This window comes from Triticum aestivum, chromosome 6B, assembly GCF_018294505.1.
Source record: "Triticum aestivum cultivar Chinese Spring chromosome 6B, IWGSC CS RefSeq v2.1, whole genome shotgun sequence".
Taxonomy (NCBI): Eukaryota; Viridiplantae; Streptophyta; class Magnoliopsida; order Poales; family Poaceae; genus Triticum; species Triticum aestivum.
The window spans coordinates 304,971,816-304,982,598 of record NC_057810.1 but is presented as its reverse complement, the minus strand read 5'-3'; positions in this window follow the sequence as shown (position 1 = coordinate 304,982,598).

Below are 10,783 nucleotides of genomic sequence, written 5' to 3'. Positions count from 1 at the left end.
GCACATTGTTCTCTACACCATCTATTCTAGATCTCTCATGAAGTCCCTATCTCACACATGGTGACTCGCTTCCCCTACGTCTCCGTTCATAGGCCAATTTCGGACAACATCAACATTGTCTCCCTATCTATACGCCATTTATGGACACAAACGACCTGTCTCGCCCCCTCTCTTCCTCTCTCTCTCTCTCTCTCTCTCTCTCTCTCTCTCTCTCTCTCTCTCTCTCTCTCTCTCTCTCGTCGCTAGCTCCCTCTTTCTCTCGCTCTCACACCCCTCTCCCACACACACACTCGATGTCTCTTCCAAATAGTCTACTCCCCCCGCCCGCACCCGTGCTATCTCGCTACTACACATGTCACACCATTCCCCCTTCCCTTATACTAGGTTTACATCATCAGTGGTCTCTCTACTCCACATACACTCTCTCCCTGTCACACACAAACACGTGCACAAACACACACACAGACATGCACAAACACCCATTTATCTAGATCCTCATCTCTCCCCATGTCTGCATGTGTATCTCACACACTCACTCTCTAATTATGTATATGTGTCTCCACGTTACACAACACAAAGCCCCATGTACATGTCTCTCTCTATCCTCCACACACATAGACACAAAGAATCTGTTATCATTGCCTCAGTCTCTAACATATCGCACACGCACACTGTCTCTCTCTCTCTCACACACACACAAACACGCTCAACAAGGGTTTCCCCGTGAATAACTTACCGTCTACTCATCAACAATCGTGGCAGTACAGCGAACACGAGATGTGAAAAAGAATAAATCTACACGTGCTTAGACCACCTAGTATGACTACTAGGACTAGAGCAAGCCAAAAAGCGCGCCGCCGTCACCCCCTCCTTGTCGGTGACGGGAAAATCTTTGTTTTACACAGTCGAGAAGTCCTTGTGCTAAGGCCCCACATGCTGAGGCGTTGAATAGAATGTAGATGCTAGTTTACGGAAGCAAGTATCGATAATACATTTGTATCTCCATACTTATATTTCTTCTTTTGTAAAAAACCGAGTTGGTGATGATGGTACATGTGCCATCTTGCAATATAGACCGTCTGATCTATATCTGACGGATGGAAATTAAACTAAAAGATACCCGCACCCCTCTCCACATTTGCATATAAGGCCTTCCCTCGTTCATCCTTATCTCCAACAAACCTCATTGTTGAGCAATTAAGAAAGGAAGCCTCTGGAACAAACTGGCCTAGTGGCCGCTGCCGGCGTTGTCAATCCCCATGCCTCCGCTCAGTCCGACCACCAACCACCACCACACCCAACTCCTCTTCACCTTATCTCATATTTCTCGAGATATCATTAGTATTTACACATGGGATTACTCACGCAAGGGTCAATCACAACAAGTGTTTTTATAAAAAAAATGCATCTTGATGTTCCGTTAATGCACGGATCTTGCTAGTACTCCTACACAAGACTAAGTTGGTGATGCTGGTGTGTATGCCATCCGTATGATGATGCCTACATGAGATTGAAGAAGATAGCAATTGCGGACCCGCCGATAAAGCGACGTGGCTACGACGATTACTATCTCATCGTGGTGTTCGACATAAGGATTGCCATCAATGCAAGAGGCAGTAACGGCAGAGGCTGGCGCATGTTGGCGGCGGCAGATTTGTACCCCTACACGTTCGAAGACACAGTGCGCCATCTAGGCCGCATCTTCGCGGTGACAAGCCAGGGGACTTGTTTCATCTGGTTGCCATCCTACGGTACGGGAGATTACAAATGGAATGCACAAACCATCATTTGCATCCCTAACGGTACTCCATTATTTTGAAGGGACCAGTCATCCCCCGATCAAAATAAGATCGCTGATCCTGGATGTGCATTTGATTCCGTGATTTGGTCTAACCTGGAACCTTGTAGCTGACTTTGGCATATTGGGATCAACTATCTTAGCAGTCATTACCCATGGTACCACTGATGTGCAACATGGTCACACAATCTACCACGATCGGACCGTCACCATCTACCCAGGTATTCCATTTTTTAACCCTCTCGCCTTCTCTTTCATTGTTGTACTAGTAGTATACTTAGTACTACTAGTAGGAGTACTTTTTACCTTGGAGGACGCGTATAGTTAGCTGGGCCCTTGAAGACTTGAACCCACTAGCTGCCACCATTTTTGTTTTTCCATGTCTTACTATCTCATCCATGTAGCCAAGAGTGGCTATATATAATAAGCTGGTTATTTTACTTCCTCTATACCGGAGTAGTACTATTTGCTGCACAGTATTACTGACCGCCATATTTGAGCACAACATTATTATGCATGGACCTTGACTATGTACGTCACCATGTGTCCAGATCTGGGATGCCGCGTGTACCAGATGAACAGCGCCGAGTTCGACCCCCGTGATGCTACGTGGGTGCCGAGGAACACTCTTGGAGAGTACTCGCTTTTCATCGGGGACAGATACCCCATTGTGAAGCGGATGCCACCTTACGTGAACGACACAGAAGGCCTGCCATTCATGAAGCATGGTTGTGTCTTCATTGCGCACCGCCGAATGAACGACATGCTGGGACACGCTATCCCTGATTTATGTCGCTTCAGCTTGGATGAGTCTCCATCGTGTGGAACCGGACTAGAAAGCTGCGACAATGATTCCCGTTGCCCACCGCTATGGATCGTGCCATCCATGAAGAACACCTGGGACTAGAACCTGGAGGAGGACATCCATGTAGCCCATCTATAACGTGTAAGTAAAGTATGGTAATTGTGAACGGTAGCGCTGTGAATATATGTAGACTAGTCGTGCACAAATTTATCACATGAATTGGAGATGAACTTGTGTGGCATACTGGCATTTGTCCTTTAGAATTTATTACTAGTAAATGTGTTATGTGTACGTGCAACTTGTGTGGTTGTTGCACGGGCTCCAACACGCTCTTTGAGAAAAAAAGAAGGCACAACTTTGGGTATACGTGACGTGGCGGCATCATACAGTAGCATCATTCACTATAGTTGTAGTACACTCCTACTAGGACGACAACTCCTATAAAACCTTACGCTTGGCTCTTTGCCTCTTCGGGAGGTTCAACAGTTCGTACTCATGTGAACCTTGCACTTGGCTCTTCGCCCCTTCGGAAGGTCCAACAATGATGATACTACAGTACAATATGCTTCTGGTAATCCGACACCGATTGAACTGTTGCACGTCCACCGCGAGGCCGAGGCCAAGGGCGAGGGAGAGGGAGAGGGAGAGGGCGCTGTAGTAAAAACCCTCTCCTCGTCCTGCGAACCACCGCACGCGTGGGCGAGGGAGAGGCGTAGTAAGCAAGCTTCTCCTCGTTCGGCGAGTTGACGGGACACATCAAAGCAGTACAAGTACTAGTAGTCCATACTACGTCCTTTCCGATTAATATGGCTTAATTTGAAACGAGAAAAATACACTGGTGATCAATGTATGTAACAATACGCTCTTTGTAGTCACTATATATAGTTTTGCGATGATTATATGATCACTAGCTCATCGTAGAGCACCGTATTGCACCCTACTGGCCGGCCACATAGTCGACGTGGCACTTTGTTAACTGGTTAAATTTTCACCTGGTTTCTGGGTCCCACCTGTCAGTTGGCAGAGCAAAGAAATCAGTTAAACAAAACTATACGCAGGCGCGACACGAGTCCAACCCTTGCGCGCGAACCGCCCTAGCTGTTTATGTGAGTGCATGCACGTGTACTCCCTCGGTCTTTCAACAAAGAGTGTACATCGTCTATAAAACAAAGAGTGTAGTACATGATGTACATCTACACTTCCAATGCATTTAGCCTTTAATCTAAATCGATATTGATTGACTAATGCACCAACTTGTGCTGTAGGTATAGGCTACATGTCTATCCTTAATTACAGCATGCAACGACCTTCATTTAATCTTCTTCTCTCAATGGTCGCATGCACACATAAGTCTGCTACTTTGGGGCGTTAATTATGCCCTGGTCAATGTGTAAATCTCTAAATGTACAGTCTTTCACGGACATAGGGAGTAGGTTGAGCACTTCAGCATGAGCGTGTGTGTTGCGTCTGTGTTGTGTGCCGCATGGGTGCGTGAGTGTTGTGTGCGTCCATGTGTACGTGTGAGTGTTGCATGTTGCATGCATGCATGCATGCATGGGGCTTACTCCCTCCCATTGACATGTTCATATTTCAAGCTTCCTCTATTCCCTCCATATGGTGATACTCCCTCTATTCCCAAATACGGAGTAAAAGCCTCCCTCTGTTCCCAAATACGGAGTATTTGTCTTTCTACAGATTTCAACAAGTGACTAGGTACGGAGCAAAATGAGTGAAGTGAGCGTAGAGGCATAGGGATACTGTAGAAAGGAAGTCCTCGCGATCCATTATTCCCCATCTCGGTCAGACAGAACTATTAAACTAGTCTTCACAGTGAAGTGACAATACACGATGTAGTAGATGGGACATGTAATTAATAAGCTGAACCAGCGTGTTGGTGCTACTAAATCAGCCTTACCAAGTACTGCCATCATGTTTGCCAGTAGAGCACGCTTCCGCAAATACGCCTACGCACCTCTGTCCTCCATTAACTGACATATGGGCCCTGTTATGGTAGACCCACATGTCATCGGTGTAACTATTTACACTCCGAAGGATGGTTTATCCTGGTAGTAGTACTAGTAGAATTGAGATTTAATGCACTTTCTTCCCCGTCTTCCACTCTTCTTCCTCCTCTCTTCTTCTTCCTCCTCTCTTCCCCATCGTCGGCTGCACACCATTTACCCCCGCTCACTGCTCGCCCGCCCGCACCATCTTCCTTGGTAGCTCGCACGTACCATATCCCCCCGCTCACTGCTCGGCCACACGAGGAGAAGCTTCTTCGCTTGCCCGCCCGAATCCACTTCCCCGCTGGCTCGCAGGCACCGAAAACCCCAATGGCAGAACAGACTGACACGCAGAGCCACGATTGGAATTCCCTCCCTGATGTTCTCTTGGAGCAGATCTGTAGTCGTATGGACCTACTCAGCACCGTCCGTTTGGCCGCATGCTCGGTGTCTTTGTACCGTCTACTCGTCTGCAACCTGTCGGCTCTTTTCAAGACACCCTGCTTGCTGATGCCCGATCCTCGCAGGTGGCCCAGACACCGACTTGATGATCCTACAGAGGTTGTCGTGGTGCCCCTCGACATGCTACCACTACCCGTCCACCTGTCCTTCATGCGCAGCCACTACTGGGCGGGCATGAAGGCCAACTGGATCGTCCTCATCCACCACACCGGTAGTCCATGGCGTCTCGTGGATATCTACACCCAGCGAGAGATCACCCTTCAATCGTTGGATACCGCCGACATCGAGCCTCGCGGCCCGCCGGACACTCCTGCCTACTACGCACGAGACGCGTTAAGCTTTTGGCTCGACCTCTGTTTGTAGAAAGTTGTAATCTGCGAAGTGCCCACACCATCAGAAGACTACATGGATTACAAGCTCATTGCCTTGTTTAACATGGGATTAGTCTATCTGGAATCCGGTCGCCATACATGGTTATGGCTCATCATCAATCCTGTTGAGGCAACATTTCTGTCTGATGCTATAGTGCACGATGGCATCGTTTACGTGGTCGACGCACAGATTGGCTGCCTATACTGGTGAAACCTATCGTCGTGTAATTGTTCTATCTCATCTCATCTTTACCTTATGAATACGACTGCCTATTCATTTGTTACAAATTTAGAATGCATAGCATGTCTATAACCACATCATTGCTATATGTTCCTCTCATTTCCTAGATTTTTATGACCACACATGTTATTGTTAGAGTTGATATGAGAACAATTGGCATCTAATGATTGTTAGAATACATATTATGAGCATAACATCATGATTGCTATATGTTACTCTCGTTTACTAGATTTTTATAACATGGCATGTTATTGCTTAGAGTTGATATGAGAATAGTAGTAGTAAGTGCTATGGTAGAATATGAGTAGGCACTGTCATAGCTGTTTTCCTCTCATTGTTACATGATGTTTGAACCATGACATGTTGCTAGAATATGAAAGCCATTGGCTTATTGTTTTAACTTGGGGTATGATTATGACCACGGCATTGCAATTCTCTGTCTATGATATGTGTCACTGTTATAATAATCTTAATTCCACACATACTCTCAACATGATTGTTTATTTTTGTCCTTTTGGTCTCCAATTTGAATTGTTGCAGCAACCGCAAATGCGCTGGCCTTCATGATTCCAGGACCTGGAATCATACCAGCCGATGGGTGCTGGTTTATCGCTCGTTCAGCTGACGGTGGTCATTTGATGCTCATTCGCACATACCAAATTGGCCAAACCATTACATCAAACCACATGCAGTACAATGCGTGGGGCATTCGTGACATTGATGGCTATGGCTGCTTCGTGTTCGAGAAAGATCCCAGCTCCGTTGGGCCAGGCTTATTCAACTGGAGGCGGGTTTACAGCCTCGGCAACCACTCCTTGTTCCTCGGGCTCATTTATCTGATCATCCAACCAATCATCGATCATATCACCGGCGATGATTACTGTGCTATGCAACTTCCATTCACGAGGGGGGGCTGTGTTTACACATCATACCATGGGTTTCATGAATCACCATATCCAGAGATTCGTCGACATAGCTTGTTGCCAGGTAATCTTCAGTGTGTGAAAGGAATCAAGCTTCCATGCGATGGATGGCTTTTGCAAACCCGACATGCGGCAATGTGGTTCATGCCAACAGCAAATATGCACAACTTGATTTGTGCTGATATCTAGACTGAGTCATGTATTCTGCTGCTGTAGCACGACCCTCTTTTGTTGGATATTATGTACTGTTGTTACTTTGAAGCACTCCTCTGGTTTGAAGGATAGATACCTTCCTGGGATCAAGTGCATCCTAACTCGCCTGCGTAGGATGTACTGATAATGATGATGGAGATGCTGTGCAGAAGCCATATATATACATATATATCAGTTAGGCTTCAAGTGCGTACTTGTTAGTTAAACCTATGTATAAATTGTGACACTAAATACGACTAGTAAGTAGTACAGTAGCAGTACTAGTATACGTCGGTCAAATTATTCATCATGTCCACACATTGAATTGACGTGACAACACGCTGCGCGTGAGGTGACACAAGAATCCCGGCGGCGTGTTCGGGTATTCCGGACTTCAGATTTGGAGTACCACTTATCTGTCGAAATCTTTTTTTAAACGGAGGCAAAAGATTTGCCTCATCCATTAAATAAGAGGAGAATAGAGCTTAGAGTTTTTACAAGCGCCCTTGCAAAACGGTATGGCAATTACTCTCGTACAACTGTCGAAGAAGCGCGAGTTTTTACTCTGTCAAAATCTTTCATCATTCACTTAAAACAGTCGATTGGTCATACATTGAGTACCATATAACTAGAATTACCGATGCAAGTCAAAGAAGGATTGGCCAGTGCTGCCGGCTGGCGTTAAGTTCGATCCCACGGATCAGGAGCTGATAGAGCACCTTAAGGCCAAAGTGAGTGTTGACAGCGCAAGATTTCAGTCTCTCATCGATTTGTCCATACCAACCATCGACAGCGAGGACGGCATATGCTACACCCAACCTGAGAAGCTTCCAGGTAAGACACCGATCGGCCGTCTACTTGCACAAACATATTCCTTTGTTTATAGCTCTATTTTTCTTTTTAGACGCAGACCTGGTGAAACAATTACAATTTGACAGTTAATAAAAAGTGAAACAAGTGACTGCAACATGCCAAAGATGTTATGAAAATGCCAACTAGGTACACTAAAACCTGTATTCCACAATACTGCAGGTATCACACTGAGTGGCCTAAGGAAGCATTTCTTCCAGTGCAATTCTAGGGCGTTCAAAAGGGGCACATGGACGCGTCGCAAGATACAGTCAGAGTACGGCACGCACGCGATGTGGCACAAGACCGGCAATACCTTGCCTGTGATGGTCAACGGCCAGCAGACGGGCAGCAAAAAAGGTTCTGGTGCTGCACACCAACAAGAACTTCGACCAGCAGAGGACCAACTGGGTGATGCACCAGTACCACATCGGGGACCTGGAGCAAGAGAAGGAGCGGGAGCTGGTCCTCTGCAAGATTTTCTACCAGACGAACACTAGGTATTGTTGTTGTACTACCTTGTCGTCCGCAAGTTGGTATTGTTGTTAACGATCTTTTGGTATGAACTTGCACTTGCTTCGAACCATCATGCCGAGGGTCGACGTGGATATAAAGCTGAATCATTTGTTTCAAAACAAATTCTCAGGCACCTGATTTTTATTTGATGGGTAGCATAAGCACCCGCCGTTCGAATTCCCAGTTCTGCAGTTTTTTCGAAACAAGTGCATGCACTTATTATCACGATAAAAAACAATATTCGTGTTGCGTCCCAGTTATCAGTCTGTGCTTACAGAATTCTCTCGTTTATTGAGCACGTATATTGTTTTTTCAGGTCGAGCAAGTTTCAACTGGGTTGTAGACTGACCAGGGTTGGTTTTGTTTTTAATAGGCCCAGCCCATGACGACAATGGGGCACAAAGATCCAGCAGGTATCTACTGGCCTCTGGCCCGCCAGCGTTAGTTATATTTTGTCTTACAACATCCGCAGGCAGTTTTGTTACTGAATCAAACACACAGCCCAGTTCTATTTTCCTCTTGAAATGCATGTCCTACATCCGTTTTCTAATCTCTACCTATAGTTTTACTAGTTCATATACACGTATCGTTATATTGAAAACACATAAAATTCCCTTTTCATATTTACATCCTTATTTTTGTTGTTTTTTCCCACCCAGCGCTGATTTTTTTACCACTGGTTTTCCCTTAAACCAACTCAATTGTCCCACGTCTTATTTGCTTACAAAAACAAAACGATTTTTTTGGCAAATCAATAAGTTCTTAAAAAATGTTTATCATTTTGGGATTACAATAGTTTGGACTCCACCGAAATATGCAAAATAAGGTTGAACTTTTTGACCGTGGTCCTGGGCAGAAAATGGGCTGTAATAAATTACTTAAGAATTAGCAAATGGGCTGCAAATTATAAAAAAAATAGCAAATGGGCTGCAAATTGTAAAAAAATAGCAAATGGGCTTTATGTTGTCTGCCACAGATTTGGAGGCTGACTTGTGGGCCTACTAAGTTCATGCGTACACAAGGTTTCTTAAAAAAGGAACTTAGTCAACAATCGACTCTACCAGCGTCAGACCGTTAGATGTCAATCTAACGGCAATCGTGCTTCTTCAGTCTCTGATCTTCCTGCCGCAGCCGCCCAAACCAGCGCCGTCGGAACCGCCTGCTCCCGCCTCCCGTGGCCGGCAGTGCTGCCAGGAAGGCCTCACGGCCCCATCATACTCGCATCCCTGGCCTGTCTATCCCTCTACTCACCCACACCTCCTGTTATTTTTCGGCGACAGCAGTCGAACCAGTCAACCCTCGTACTCTCCACCGCGTGGGCAGCCACTGCCGTGTCTTCGTCGGCTCCCTGTCGTTCCCTTCATAGGCCTCGCCGTCGTCCACCGCCCTAGTGCTCTCGGCGCGGCGTGGTCAACGATGTCCATCCAACGGCCGTAGTGCTTCTTCAACCTCTGGTCTTCTTGCCCCAGCCGCCCAAAGCAACGCCGATCGTGCCGCATGCTCCTGCCTCCCGTGGCCGGCTGTGCTACCGCGGAGGCCTCACCGTCCCCATACTACTCCCACCGCTGGCCAGGCCATCCCTCCACTCACCCACTCCCCTGTTATTCTGCGGCGACGGCAGCCACACACCGCAGCGGAACCAGTGAACCCTCGTACTCCTCTCCGCGTGGGTATCCACTGCCGCGTCTTCCCCGACTCCGCGTCGTCCCCTTCCTAGGCCTCGCCGTCGTCCACCGCCCTGGTGCTCTTGGTGCGGCATGGTCAATGTGGTCAACGACCGACTTCCATCGGAAGAGTACTGTACGTGGAGAGGCTGACAGCTGGGTCCACGACAGCCGCAAGGAAGTGCCTCCTTATTACGTGCAAAATAATTATTCCTCCACCTGACAGTAGGGACCCACCAGACGGGTCACCAGTATTTCGCGGAAAAAACATTTCCCCCCTGACTGCTATGACCCACCGGACGGGCCACCATATTTCACGAAAAAAACGTTTGCCCCTGTCTGCTGGGACCCACCGGACGGACCACCATATTTCATGAAAAAAACGTTCCCCCCGCTGTCAGCTCGAACCCACCGGAAGTGCCTCCTTATTACGCACAGAAAAATGAATACTCCCCCTGCTAGCTGGGACCCACCATGGTGGGAGGCTGACTTGTGGGCCTACTAAGTTGACGGGGACAGAGGGCTTTGTCAACTTAGTCATTATGAATGATTCTAGCTCCATTGACCGTACGATGTCCATCCAACGGTCGTCGTGCTTCTTCAATCTCTGCTCTTCCTGCTCCAGCCGCTCAAACAAGCGCCGGCGGGACTGCCTGCTCCCTCCTCCCCGTGGCCGGTTGTGCTGCCGCGTAGGCCTCACCGCCCCACCGTACTCCCATCGCTGGCCTAGCCATCCCTCTACTCACCACAAGGCCACACCTGCTGTTATTCCCCGGCGAGGGCAGACGAACCAGTAAACCCTTGTACAATCGTACTCCCCTCCACGTGGGAAACAACTGCCGAGTCTTCCCTGCCTCCGTGTCGTTCCCTTCCTAGGCCTCGCCGTCGTCCACCACCCTAGTGCTCTCGGTGCGGCGTGGTCAACATGGTCAAGGAACGTCTTCCATCGGACGTGGAGT